Source organism: Rhinatrema bivittatum, chromosome 9 (assembly GCF_901001135.1).
Source record: "Rhinatrema bivittatum chromosome 9, aRhiBiv1.1, whole genome shotgun sequence".
In the NCBI taxonomy this organism is placed as follows: domain Eukaryota; kingdom Metazoa; phylum Chordata; class Amphibia; order Gymnophiona; family Rhinatrematidae; genus Rhinatrema; species Rhinatrema bivittatum.
Genome location: NC_042623.1, coordinates 191435261 through 191446496, shown reverse-complemented (window position 1 = coordinate 191446496; position 11236 = coordinate 191435261). Strand labels below are relative to the sequence as shown.

The 11236-nt window shown below is 44.4% G+C and overlaps 1 long non-coding RNA gene across 1 annotated transcript; it reads right to left on the bottom strand.

Moving 5' to 3' along the window:
- Positions 1–251: 251 nt before the first annotated feature.
- LOC115099501 lies at positions 252–9323 on the bottom strand. Its single transcript, XR_003858809.1, has 2 exons — positions 9152–9323; positions 252–641 (listed from the first exon to the last, which is right to left on the bottom strand). It is a non-coding gene; the product is annotated as an uncharacterized LOC115099501 (long non-coding RNA).
- Positions 9324–11236: the final 1913 nt, after the last annotated feature.

Here is an 11236-nt window from a genome sequence, read left to right as displayed (position 1 = left end):
CAATCATCATATCACAGATATTTAATTTCTGTACCCAGTGGTCAGGACCACACTCTTAAGGGTCATCGTTGTTGATTTTAGGCAGTCGAAGTCCAGTTGATTATTTCTGGTTCTACACAGCCTGCCAGACAGACCCGGCAGACTCCCTAATTTGTAGCTTGGTAGACCAAACTGGCTTTTTCCTTTTCATCTTTACTCGTGAGTTGAAGCCTGCTGGTCCTAACCCTGAAAGGTCGCAAGGTCATGCTTCAGCTCTCTTTTCGCAGTTTTTTGGGTTTTTTTTTTTTTGCAACTCTGTACTTATCCTGTGCCTTCTTGAAGGCTGGCACTGTTTTTAGGGTCCCACCAGCTGCTCCAGGCAGAGACTCCTCACATCCATTACACTTTCCATGAAACCGAAAAACATTTCCTGGATCCTCATATAATTACACCTTGCTCTAGAGCTTCATTTCCACTGAAACAGGATTTATTGCTTGTGCATCAGTACATTTCAGGTATTTGAATGTCTCTGTCGCACCTCCACTGAATGGCACATCTCCTGGGTCACATCTCTCTTTTGGGGCATTCAGTGCAGAGTGACCCTGCCTCAGTTTCATAGCCCTTGTCTGGATCGCCTCTGACCTGGCTTACGGTACTTCCTTCTGGATGAAGACGCAGCAGATTCACATAAAACAAAAAACAAACAGGCAAGCTGATATTTTGAGCAAATGTACCATTGTTTCATGATTTAGACTTAGATTTTCTTCTAATTTGGCCTAATAAAGGAAACCACAGATTTGTCCCTTTTAGATAGGGATGTACAAAGGCAAAATGTTTGTTTTGCTTTATTTATTCATTATGTAAGGCACCTCCATTTGTTTGGTTCATTTCAAATGAAAAAAAAACCAAAACAAACATACATTCATTTATTCACTCTATTCGTTCTTTTGTTTTCCATTAAAGTCAATGGGGGAATCAATGCAGCCTATTTTGAGCTTCAAAATTGGGGGTTTTCTAATCAATTATAATGAAACTTGTGGGCAGAGAACTCCAAGGCACCAAGACTGTGGCAAAATGGCACCAAAAGTGGCAAATATAGAGAAACCAGTAACAGTGGCATGAACTCCCAAAGGCAGTACAAGAAGGGCAAAGTGACGCCAAGACCAGCACAAACATCCTAATGAACGATGAAGGGGGAAACAAAGCCGCAAAGGTGGCATACAAACTCCCAGGCACTGATAGAGGGACAAAGCAGCACAAAGAGTAGCATGAAGACCACAAGACCCCATGAGAGGTGCAAAGCAGTCATCCAGAGTGGCAAGAATACCCCAAGGTGTACAGTCTGGGGGATGTGGCAGGAATGCTGAGTGTCAGAAAGACTCCCAAGGTGTAGCATAAGGGTATAGCAGCAAGGCAGAGTGGCATCTAAATCCCCAAGACGTAGAGTCTGGGGAAATGGTAGCAAGGCAGAGTGGTGGCAAGATCCTTAAGGTGCAGCATCAGGAACGGAGCAGCGAGGCAGAGTGGCAGCAAGACCTGTAAAACGTAGTGTGAGGAGCAGGGCAGCAAGACCACCAAGGTGTAGCAGAAGGGATATAGTAGGAAGTCAGATTGGCAGCGAGAGCCCTAAAGTGTAGCATAAAGGATATAGCAGCGAGGCAGAGTGGTAGCAAGACCCCCAAGGTGTAGTGTCAGGATTATGGGCAGCTTCACCTTGATTGGTCCTCTCTCCTGTCTACTGGCCTACTTTTTTCCACCTCATTCAGAAATTTCTTGATTGCTATTGTTACCCTTCTCACTGTAGCATTTTTCAATGGACCAAAGACTTGAATGAGACACGAAACAAAAAAATGTGTTTACATTATTGAAAAACAATTTAAATGTAAAATGATACCAACAACACCCCCCCTAAACCATGAAATTGTACTATTTGACACTGAACACACCCAAATATGCATTATCTATTGCCCACCCAGCTTACTTGACCTAAATATATCCCCATTAATAGAATATTTAACAATAAATCTAAACACATCAAAACCATCCATCATACTAGGAGACTTCAACCTTCACATGGACGTATCTCCATTATCAAATACATGCCAGACACTAAACGACATGATGGAGGCACTGGGATTCTCTTTAATTACAAATAAACCCACACATAAAGCGGGCCATTCACTCGACCTAACATACATCAATCATAGCTTCTTTGAACACATGAATACTAGCTATAGTCAAATCCGATGGTCTGATCACTTCCTAATCCAGTCCGACATTAAATTCACAAAACCAAAAGAAACACAGATAAATGAGCCCTTAGAATTTAAATGTCGTCCCCCCTTTAACCATGACATACTAAAAAGCAAATTAGAGGATAGCCTAAAAAACTTTGAACACAAAAACTGTATAGAAGCAACAACAGAATGACTAACAAACACAAGTAAATTGGCAGATGACATTAATCCTACAAGAACGATGCAAATACATGAGCCCAAACTAAAAAACCCTTGGTTTAACGAAAAAATAAAGGAAATCAGACAGAATCTAAGGATAAAAGAAAAAAAGTGGAAAAAAGACAAATCTACAGACAACCTAACTAAATTTAGGAAACAACTAGCCTATTATAAAAAAGTAATTCTTGACACAAAAAAACAATTCTTTACTTCAAAAATTGAAAAAATTTTCAAATAACCCAAGAACACTATTCAACATAGTAAAAAATCTGACCAATGATAAAGCAGAAACACCCCAAACACCACAAGAAAGCAAATGCAATGAATTAGCACACTATTTCTCAGACAAAATCACTAACCTTAGGACTAAGATTCCGATCCTAAACAAACAAGAAATCAAAATGCAAAAAAGAGATGTGACACAGTTCTCCACATTTGACGAGGTATCACAAACCGAAGTAGAATCCTTGATAAAAAAAATTAAACCCTGCTCCACATATAATTGACACCATTCCAACCACAGACATAAAAAAACTAGCTGACATAACCTCCTACACATTAGCAAAAATAATTAATCTATCACTCAATGAAGGAGTAATGCCAGACCCATTGAAGAATGCAATAATCAAACCAATTCTGAAAAAAAGAAATAATTACCCTAATGTCTTAAGTAACTATAGACCGGTTTCAAACCTGCCTATACTCGCTAAATTAATAGAAAAAGCAGTACAAAAGCAATTAGCAGAACATCTAGACAACAATAACATACTCTACCCATCACAACATGGTTTCAGAAAACACTATAGCACTGAAACATTACTAATCTCACTGACAGATAGTGTACTACGTGGGTTTGATAGCGGCAAACACTACATTTTGATACTACTAGATCTGTCCGCAGCATTTGACACAGTGAACCATAACATACTATTAAAAAGACTGGAAGAAATTGGATTACAAGAAAAAACAATTGACTGGTTCACATCCTATCTTACAAACAGATCTTATCAGGTAAAGATAAAAAACACAATATCAGACAAGATTGGCCTAAAAACAGGAGTCCCCCAGGGCTCAGCACTCTCAGCGACCCTATTCAACATTTACATGCTCCCACTCTGCCACCTACTAGCAGGGCTGGTATCATACACTACATATATTCTGACGACATCCAACTAATTCTACCAGTGGAAGAGTCAATTGAGAAAACACTGAACTTTGCAATGATGTATCTAGACATAATAAAACAACTATTATCTCAAATGGAACTAGTAATCAACATAGAAAAAACGGAATTTATACACCTTGAACGAAAAAACATTGTAAGAATTCAAAATCCCATCAAACTTAAAAATGATAAATTAGTGGAGTTAAACGATAAGGTTAGAAACCTAGGAGTTATTATGGACACCGAAATCAACCTTAAACAACACATATCAACAAAAGTAAGAGAAGGCTATGCCAAACTAATGGTCCTTAGAAGACTAAAACCCTTATTAACCCTGGAACACTTTCGTACAGTACTACAAGCACTAATATTTGCCAGCACGGACTACTGCAACACACTTTTCCTAGGTTTACCATACACCACAATCAGGCCACTGCAAATACTACAAAACTCAGCTGCCAGAATACTTACTGGAAAAGGCAGAAGAGATCATATTACCCAAACACTTGCAGAGTTACACTGGCTCCCAATAGAACAGAAAGTACAATTCAAAACACTTTGCACAATTCATAAATTAATCAATGACGAAAAAGCCGACTGGCTAAACACTGCTTTACGATTACATGTCCCACAAAGAAATCTCAGGTCGGCCAATAAAGCACTGCTAACCATACCCTCAGTCAGAACGGCAAAGTTGACCCAGGTGAGAGAGAGAGAGCTCTATCTTTAGCAGGACCATTATTATGGAACACATTACCACTTGAACGAATTAAAACTTTTCAAAAAAGGCCTAAAAACCTGGCTTTTCAAAAAAGCATTTCACAATGAGAGCAATGACTAACAATACATACAGCTGAAAGTCACCAACAAACAGAAAATTGACAATTTTATTAGTTACCCACTATTAAATATTAAAATTGAAACAGTATACACATATATGATTATCCCAAAATCATATAAATGGTAACCCCAACCCATCTCTCATTTAGAGTATATTACTGAACTATGTAACCATAAAATATTGGCACACCATGGATAACTTAGAAACCTAACCAATCTATTTCGTGCCGGAATGTAAAAACTGTTGTGATGGTATATTACTAAACGACGGTATAGAAAATTTTTTAAATAAATAAACAAACATTTGTGGGCACCCTCCATTCATTTGGGAGGGGAGGCGGTCTACAAATTAAATGAAATGGTCTCAGTTATTGCATCTTACCCACTCATTTTAAACGAATGCACATCCCTACTTTTAGTGATTGCCATTAGCCTCTGAACCACTAGAGCAGGCTGATAAACACGTCTAGTTTAATTTTTTTTATCGCGCTTGTATTTTTACATTTTGAACAATATACATGTTAATAGTGTTAGAAACAGTTCCATTGGGCCACTCAAGATTTATAAAGATCAACTGGACTCTTTCTGTTCAACAAAGGAAAGTATCTGCTTGAGATCTAAATCCCAATTATTTTGGATGCCAAAGGAAGCCACTGGACTTTACGGCATTGTTGACAGATAGTACTCAGAAGATAAATCTTGTGTTCTCTTTATAAGCGCTGTTCCATTTGCCTTCATATCAAGAGTGATAGCATTTTGAAGGGGGCATATTGATTTTATGCAGATTCTATGAAGAATAATCACTTGCTAAAAATATACCTTTGGTTGATTGAAGGGGAAAATATGGTTGCCACAGAGGAAATTGAATTAGCGTGAAAAGGAAGCCGTGAAATGTATGGAGCAGCAGTGTACATCACAGGGCTTTTTATCAGGCTCACATCAGCTCTTCCATCATGTTCAGAAGTTGTACATACAGTAATCAATTGACTTTGGTGGGTCTCTATTCCCCTAATCAATCCTCATGGCTCAGTTGCAAACATTGCACGAAGGACTTCATCAAAAGAGACGATGAAGAGAGGTAATTAGAAGGGACAGACTGGATAATCACAGGAACATAAGAGAGCACAGAAGTCATATATCATAGCAATTGCAGCTTGACCAAATCTATGAATGACTCTACTGTACAATTGTAATGGTGACTGTGGCCACAAGGGTCATAGTCCTTTAACAGAATTGTGATAGAATTAGCCTTTTTCTCTGCCTGTGTCACCAAGGCAGGGGTGTCCAAATCCAGCCCTCAAAGGCGACAAACCAGTCAGGTTTATATAATATCCCAAGTATATATACATTCAGGACAGGCTCTACCATTAGGCAAGCGGGGTATTCACCTAGAGTGTCAAAAGGTGTGGGAGGGTGGCATGGGGACCGCCAGCAGAAGAGTCACAGGAGCAAAGCCTGGTCTGAGAGGTTTAGATGGTGAAGATCTCCGGGCCTCAGCAGCCGAACAGACAGAGGATCCACTGTGCTGAAGAAAGAACCTGGCCAGGCGATCCCCCAGGGCCTGGAGCCTTTGCCACTGGTCCCCACCACTCAGCATCGTAAGAATGCCGAAAACCCCCAGGCTGGCACTTCCCGCCGCTGATCTCACGCATTGCAAGATGTGCTGGCGAGCAGTGATAAAGGCTCCCGCTGAGGGAAGAAGGCAATGAAGGCAGATCCTCGGGAGAGACAGATAGGGTCAGATACTGAGGTAGGAGAAAGAGGGGCAGGGAGGATGGATACCGGAGAAGTGAGTGCACGAGAAGGAGAAATGCTGGGAAGGGAGCAGATACCGGGGAAAGAGAGCAGATACCGGGGAAAGAGAAGGAGGAGGCAAAAGTACAGATAATGGGAAGTCGGGGGGGAAGAGGAGATGCTCTGTGGGAACCAGCACTAGCAACTGAGAGGGTACAATACCAGACACGCTGGTGGCAGGAGGGGGCGCTGTACCAGAGACGCTGGTGATAGGAGGGGGCGCTGTACCAGAGACGCTGGAGATAGGACGGGGCGCTGTACCAGAGACGCTGGTGATAGGAGGGGGCGCTGTACCAGAGACGCTGGAGATAGGAGGGGGCGCTGTACCAGAGACGCTGGTGGCAGGAGAGGGCGCTGTACCAGAGACGCAGGTGATAGGAGGGGGCGCTGTACCAGAGACGCAGGTGATAGGAGGGGGCGCTGTACCAGAGACGCTGGTGATAGGAGGGGGCGCTGTACCAGAGACGCAGGTGACAGGAGGGGGCGCTGTACCAGAGACGCTGGTGACAGGAGGGGGCGCTGTACCAGAGACGCTGGTGGCAGGAGGGGGCGCTGTACCAGAGACGCTGGAGATAGGAGGGGGCGCTGTACCAGAGACGCAGGTGATAGGAGGGGGCGCTGTACCAGAGATGCTGGAGATAGGAGGGGGCGCTGTACCAGAGACGCAGGTGATAGGAGGGGGCGCTGTACCAGAGACGCTGGTGGCAGGAGGGGGCGCTGTACCAGAGACGCAGGAGATAGGAGGGGGCGCTGTACCAGAGACGCAGGAGATAGGAGGGGGCGCTGTACCAGTGATGCTGGTGAAGGAGGGGGCGCTGTACCAGAGACGCTGGTGATAGGAGGGGGCGCTGTACCAGAGACACAGGTGATAGGAGGGGGCGCTGTACCAGAGACGCTGGAGATAGGAGGGGGCGCTGTACCAGAGACGCAGGTGATAGGAGGGGGCGCTGTACCAGAGACGCTGGAGATAGGAGGGGGCGCTGTACCAGAGATGCTGGTGGCAGGAGGGGGCGCTGTACCAGAGACGCTGGTGATAGGAGGGGGCGCTGTACCAGAGACGCTAGAGATAGGAGGGGGCGCTGTACCAGAGACGCTGGTGATAGGAGGGGGCGCTGTACCAGAGACGCTGGTGGCAGGAGGGGGCGCTGTACCAGAGACGCAGGTGATAGGAGGGGGCGCTGTACCAGAGACGCAGGTGATAGGAGGGGGCGCTGTACCAGAGACGCTGGAGATAGGAGGGGGCGCTGTACCAGAGATGCTGGTGATAGGAGGGGGCGCTGTACCAGAGACGCTGGTGGCAGGCAGGGGTGCTTTACTGGAGCAGCTGGCAGTAGGTAAGTCGGGGGAGGGGGTACTGCAAGGTTACAGTGGCCCAGTGCACCTAATACCCTTGTACAGGCTCCATATGCATGAGGTATGGAGGTTGGGCAGGCAGATGTGCCTCATACAGATTCATTAGGAAACCCTCCTACCTGGGAACTTTGCAGTTGTGGTCAGGCTGAGATTTGCAGGGGATAAGGATGGGTGATGGATGGAGGGGACTAATGCATCACAGCTTTCTCCCTTCCACTACCACCCTCTCCTGCTAATTGATGTTTTCTTTCTCTTCCTCCCCCCCCCCCCCCCCCCCCCAGGATTATCCCAGCATTCTTCCCTTCCTCTCTCCCTGACCCCAGCTCCCTTTATACTCCCACTCTCCCTCCCCTCAATAAGCCACAGCTCCCTTTATACTCCCACTCTCCCTCCCCTCAATAAGTCACAGCTCCCTTTATACTCCCACTCTCCCTCCCCTCAATAAGTCACAGCTCCCTTTATACTCCCACTCTCCCTCCCCTCAATAAGTCTCAGCTCCCTTTATACTCCCACTCTCCCTCCCCTCAATAAGTCACAGCTCCCTTTATACTCCCACTCTCCCTCCCCTCAATAAGCCACAGCTCCCTTTATACTCCCACTCTCCCTCCCCTCAATAAGCCACAGCTCCCTTTATACTCCCACTCTCCCTCCCCTCAATAAGTCACAGCTCCCTTTATACTCCCACTCTCCCTCCCCTCAATAAGTCTCAGCTCCCTTTATACCCCCACTCTCCCTCCCCTCAATAAGTCTCAGCTCCCTTTATACTCCCACTCTCCCTCCCAATAAGTCACAGCTCCCTTTATACTCCCACTCTCCCTCCCCTCAATAAGTCACAGCTCCCTTTATACTCCCACTCTCCCTCCCCTCAATAAGTCTCAGCTCCCTTTATAAGTTCTTGGAGGAGAAGTCCATTACCTGCTATTAAGTTCACTTAGAGAATAGCCACTGCCATTAGCAATGGTTACATGGAATAGACTTAGTTTTTGGGTACTTGCCAGGTTCTTATGGCCTGGATTGGCCACTGTTGGAAACAGGATGCTGGGCTTGATGGACCCTTGGTCTGACCCAGTATGGCATTTTCTTATGTTCTTATGTTCTCCCTTTATACCCCCACTCTCCCTCCCCTCAATAAGTCACAGCTCCCTTTATACTCCCACTCTCCCTCCCCTCAATAAGTCACAGCTCCCTTTATACTCCCACTCTCCCTCCCCTCAATAAGTCTCAGCTCCCTTTATACTTCCACTCTCCTCCCTCAATAAGTCACGGCTCCCTTTATACTCCCACTCTCCCTCCCTCAATAAGTCACGGCTCCCTTTATACTCCCACTCTCCCTCCCCTCTATGTCACGGCTCCCTTACTTGCGCACCCACGCTCTCTCGCTCTACCCTCAGCGGCTGTGGATTGTGCTTCGTGAGTTGCAGCCCCCTCTCCCGGCTTTATTTATTTATTTCCTTATCTAGAGAGGGGTGTGCAAGAGAAACAGAACCAAGAGCACAAAAGAGCGACAATCAAGCGTAATACCCAGTAAACGAAGCGAATGCCTTAGAGCAGAGCCCGGCCTTACGTCGTTTGCGCAGATGAGAAATAAGTCTGAAGTCTGAGCATCGCGCGTTCCAGAGCGGGGGCTGAGCAGGGAAAAGCTTGGTTTGTCTCTTCTGATTTGACAGCAGGATCTGTAATAAATAAGTAAAGCTTGCTGGGAGAACCGGAGAGCTGGTGTGGGCGGGTAGGGGTTAATCTTGATATCCATTAAGTAAGGGAGGGCGCAACCTAATTAAAACCTCCTGTGAATGCAGGGCCCTGTGCCCTGGCTCCCTGTGATCCTGCCTCTTGGCGCCCTGAATAAGGCGAGCTGCAGTGTTTTGGCTCATTAGCAGCCTGGGATGTTGATTTTTTTGGCCATCCTTTAAAAAAAAAAAAAAGAGTTGCAACAATCAGTCCTGCTTGTCTCTGAAGTGTTTGAGCTAAGGTTCCGCCGGGCAGGAGTGACGATAACGGATGATCCAGAAATGGAAAAAGCAGGATTTCACTATAGTACTAATGTGCATGGCGTCAGGCTGACTGAGCGCTCTTAAAACAGAAGGAACATAAGAAACTAAGGGTCCATCAAGCCCAGCATCCTGTGTCCAACAGTGGCCAATCCAGGCCATAAGAACCTGGCAAGTACCCAAACACTAAGTCTATTCCATAGCGGTGGTTATTATCTAAGTCAACTTAATTAATAGCAGGTAATGGACTTCTCCTCCAAGAACTTATCCAATTCTTTTTTAAACCCAGCTATACTAACTGCACTGACCACATCCTCTGGCAACAAATTCCAGAGTTTAATTGTGCGTTGAGTAAAAAAGAACTTTCTCCGATTAGTTTTAAATGTGCCACACGCTAACTTCATGGAGTGCCCCCTAGTCCTTCTATTATCCGAAAGAGTAAATAACCGATTCACATCTACCCGTTCTAGACCTCTCATGATTTTAAACACCTCTCTCATATCCCCCCTCAGCCGTCTCTTCTCCAAGCTGAAAAGTCCTAACCTCTTTAGTCTTTCCTCATAGGGGAGCTGTTCCATTCCCCTTATCATTTTGGTCGCCCTTCTCTGTACCTGCTCCATCGCAGCTATATCTTTTTTGAGATGCGAATTTCAAAGCACACCTGCTGCCTTTGGCATTGACACAATCTTACAGCAACACTGTTACAAAAATAGAGCAGATAAACACCAGAATAAGCTATCAGTGTGCTTTCATTAAAAAAAAAAAAAATTTTTTTAAAAGGTAGTCTTTTTTTTTTTTGTAAACTCAATAGAGTTTTATTTTACGTGTATTCGCCTGACAGATGTGAAGTAAACTGGTTCTAGGGACAACTCTGAAATTGAAGGCATGGGTTGCTTATTTATTTATTTATTATGATCTGGTTTAATTTGCTTTCAGAATTGTTTCGGTGGATTAAAAGAAGGTTCATATGATCGGAGGGCATCGCTAAAGAAAAAGTGGCTGTAGCAGGTACTTTGTGCAATTCTAGTGGCAGCACGAAGGTTGCTTTTAATTGTTCCTTGATTTTCTCTTTTAAAAGTACAGAAATGATGGTTAAAAAGACCCCCCAAAAACTCATACCTTTTTATTTGGATTCATTTAATGCATTTCTTGACTAGCTTTCCAGAGCTAATACTCTCTTCTTCATGTCAGAATTCAAATGCGCAAAGATATTTTTCTTGTTTTTATTTGTTAACCTGTATTTCTGTGCATTCAGGTGGCCACACTACTTTTTAAAATTAGTCATTGATCAGAGTGGGAGATCTGCAGAGCCAGGCTCCTGGCTGCTCCGAGAAACTCAAGGCTCCAGCCTTTAAAAGATTTTTTTTTTTTAATTTAGTGGTTTTGTGGTTTGATTCATTGCACTCTTACTGTGCTTTCCCAGGTGGAAATAAGAATATATCTTTGAATTGATTTCACCGAGCTGCAGCTTGGTCTGTGGAGTTGTGCTAATGAGATTGTATTAATGAAATTGCTATATATAAATATATATATATATATATATGTGTGTGTGTGTGTAACCCTTTTTCTGGGAATATATCTGATTCCAAAGGGCCAGGAAAGACTATCTCGCTCTGGGATAGCTCCTCTGCTATTTCCCCAACTCTTCAGTCTGTGGAAGG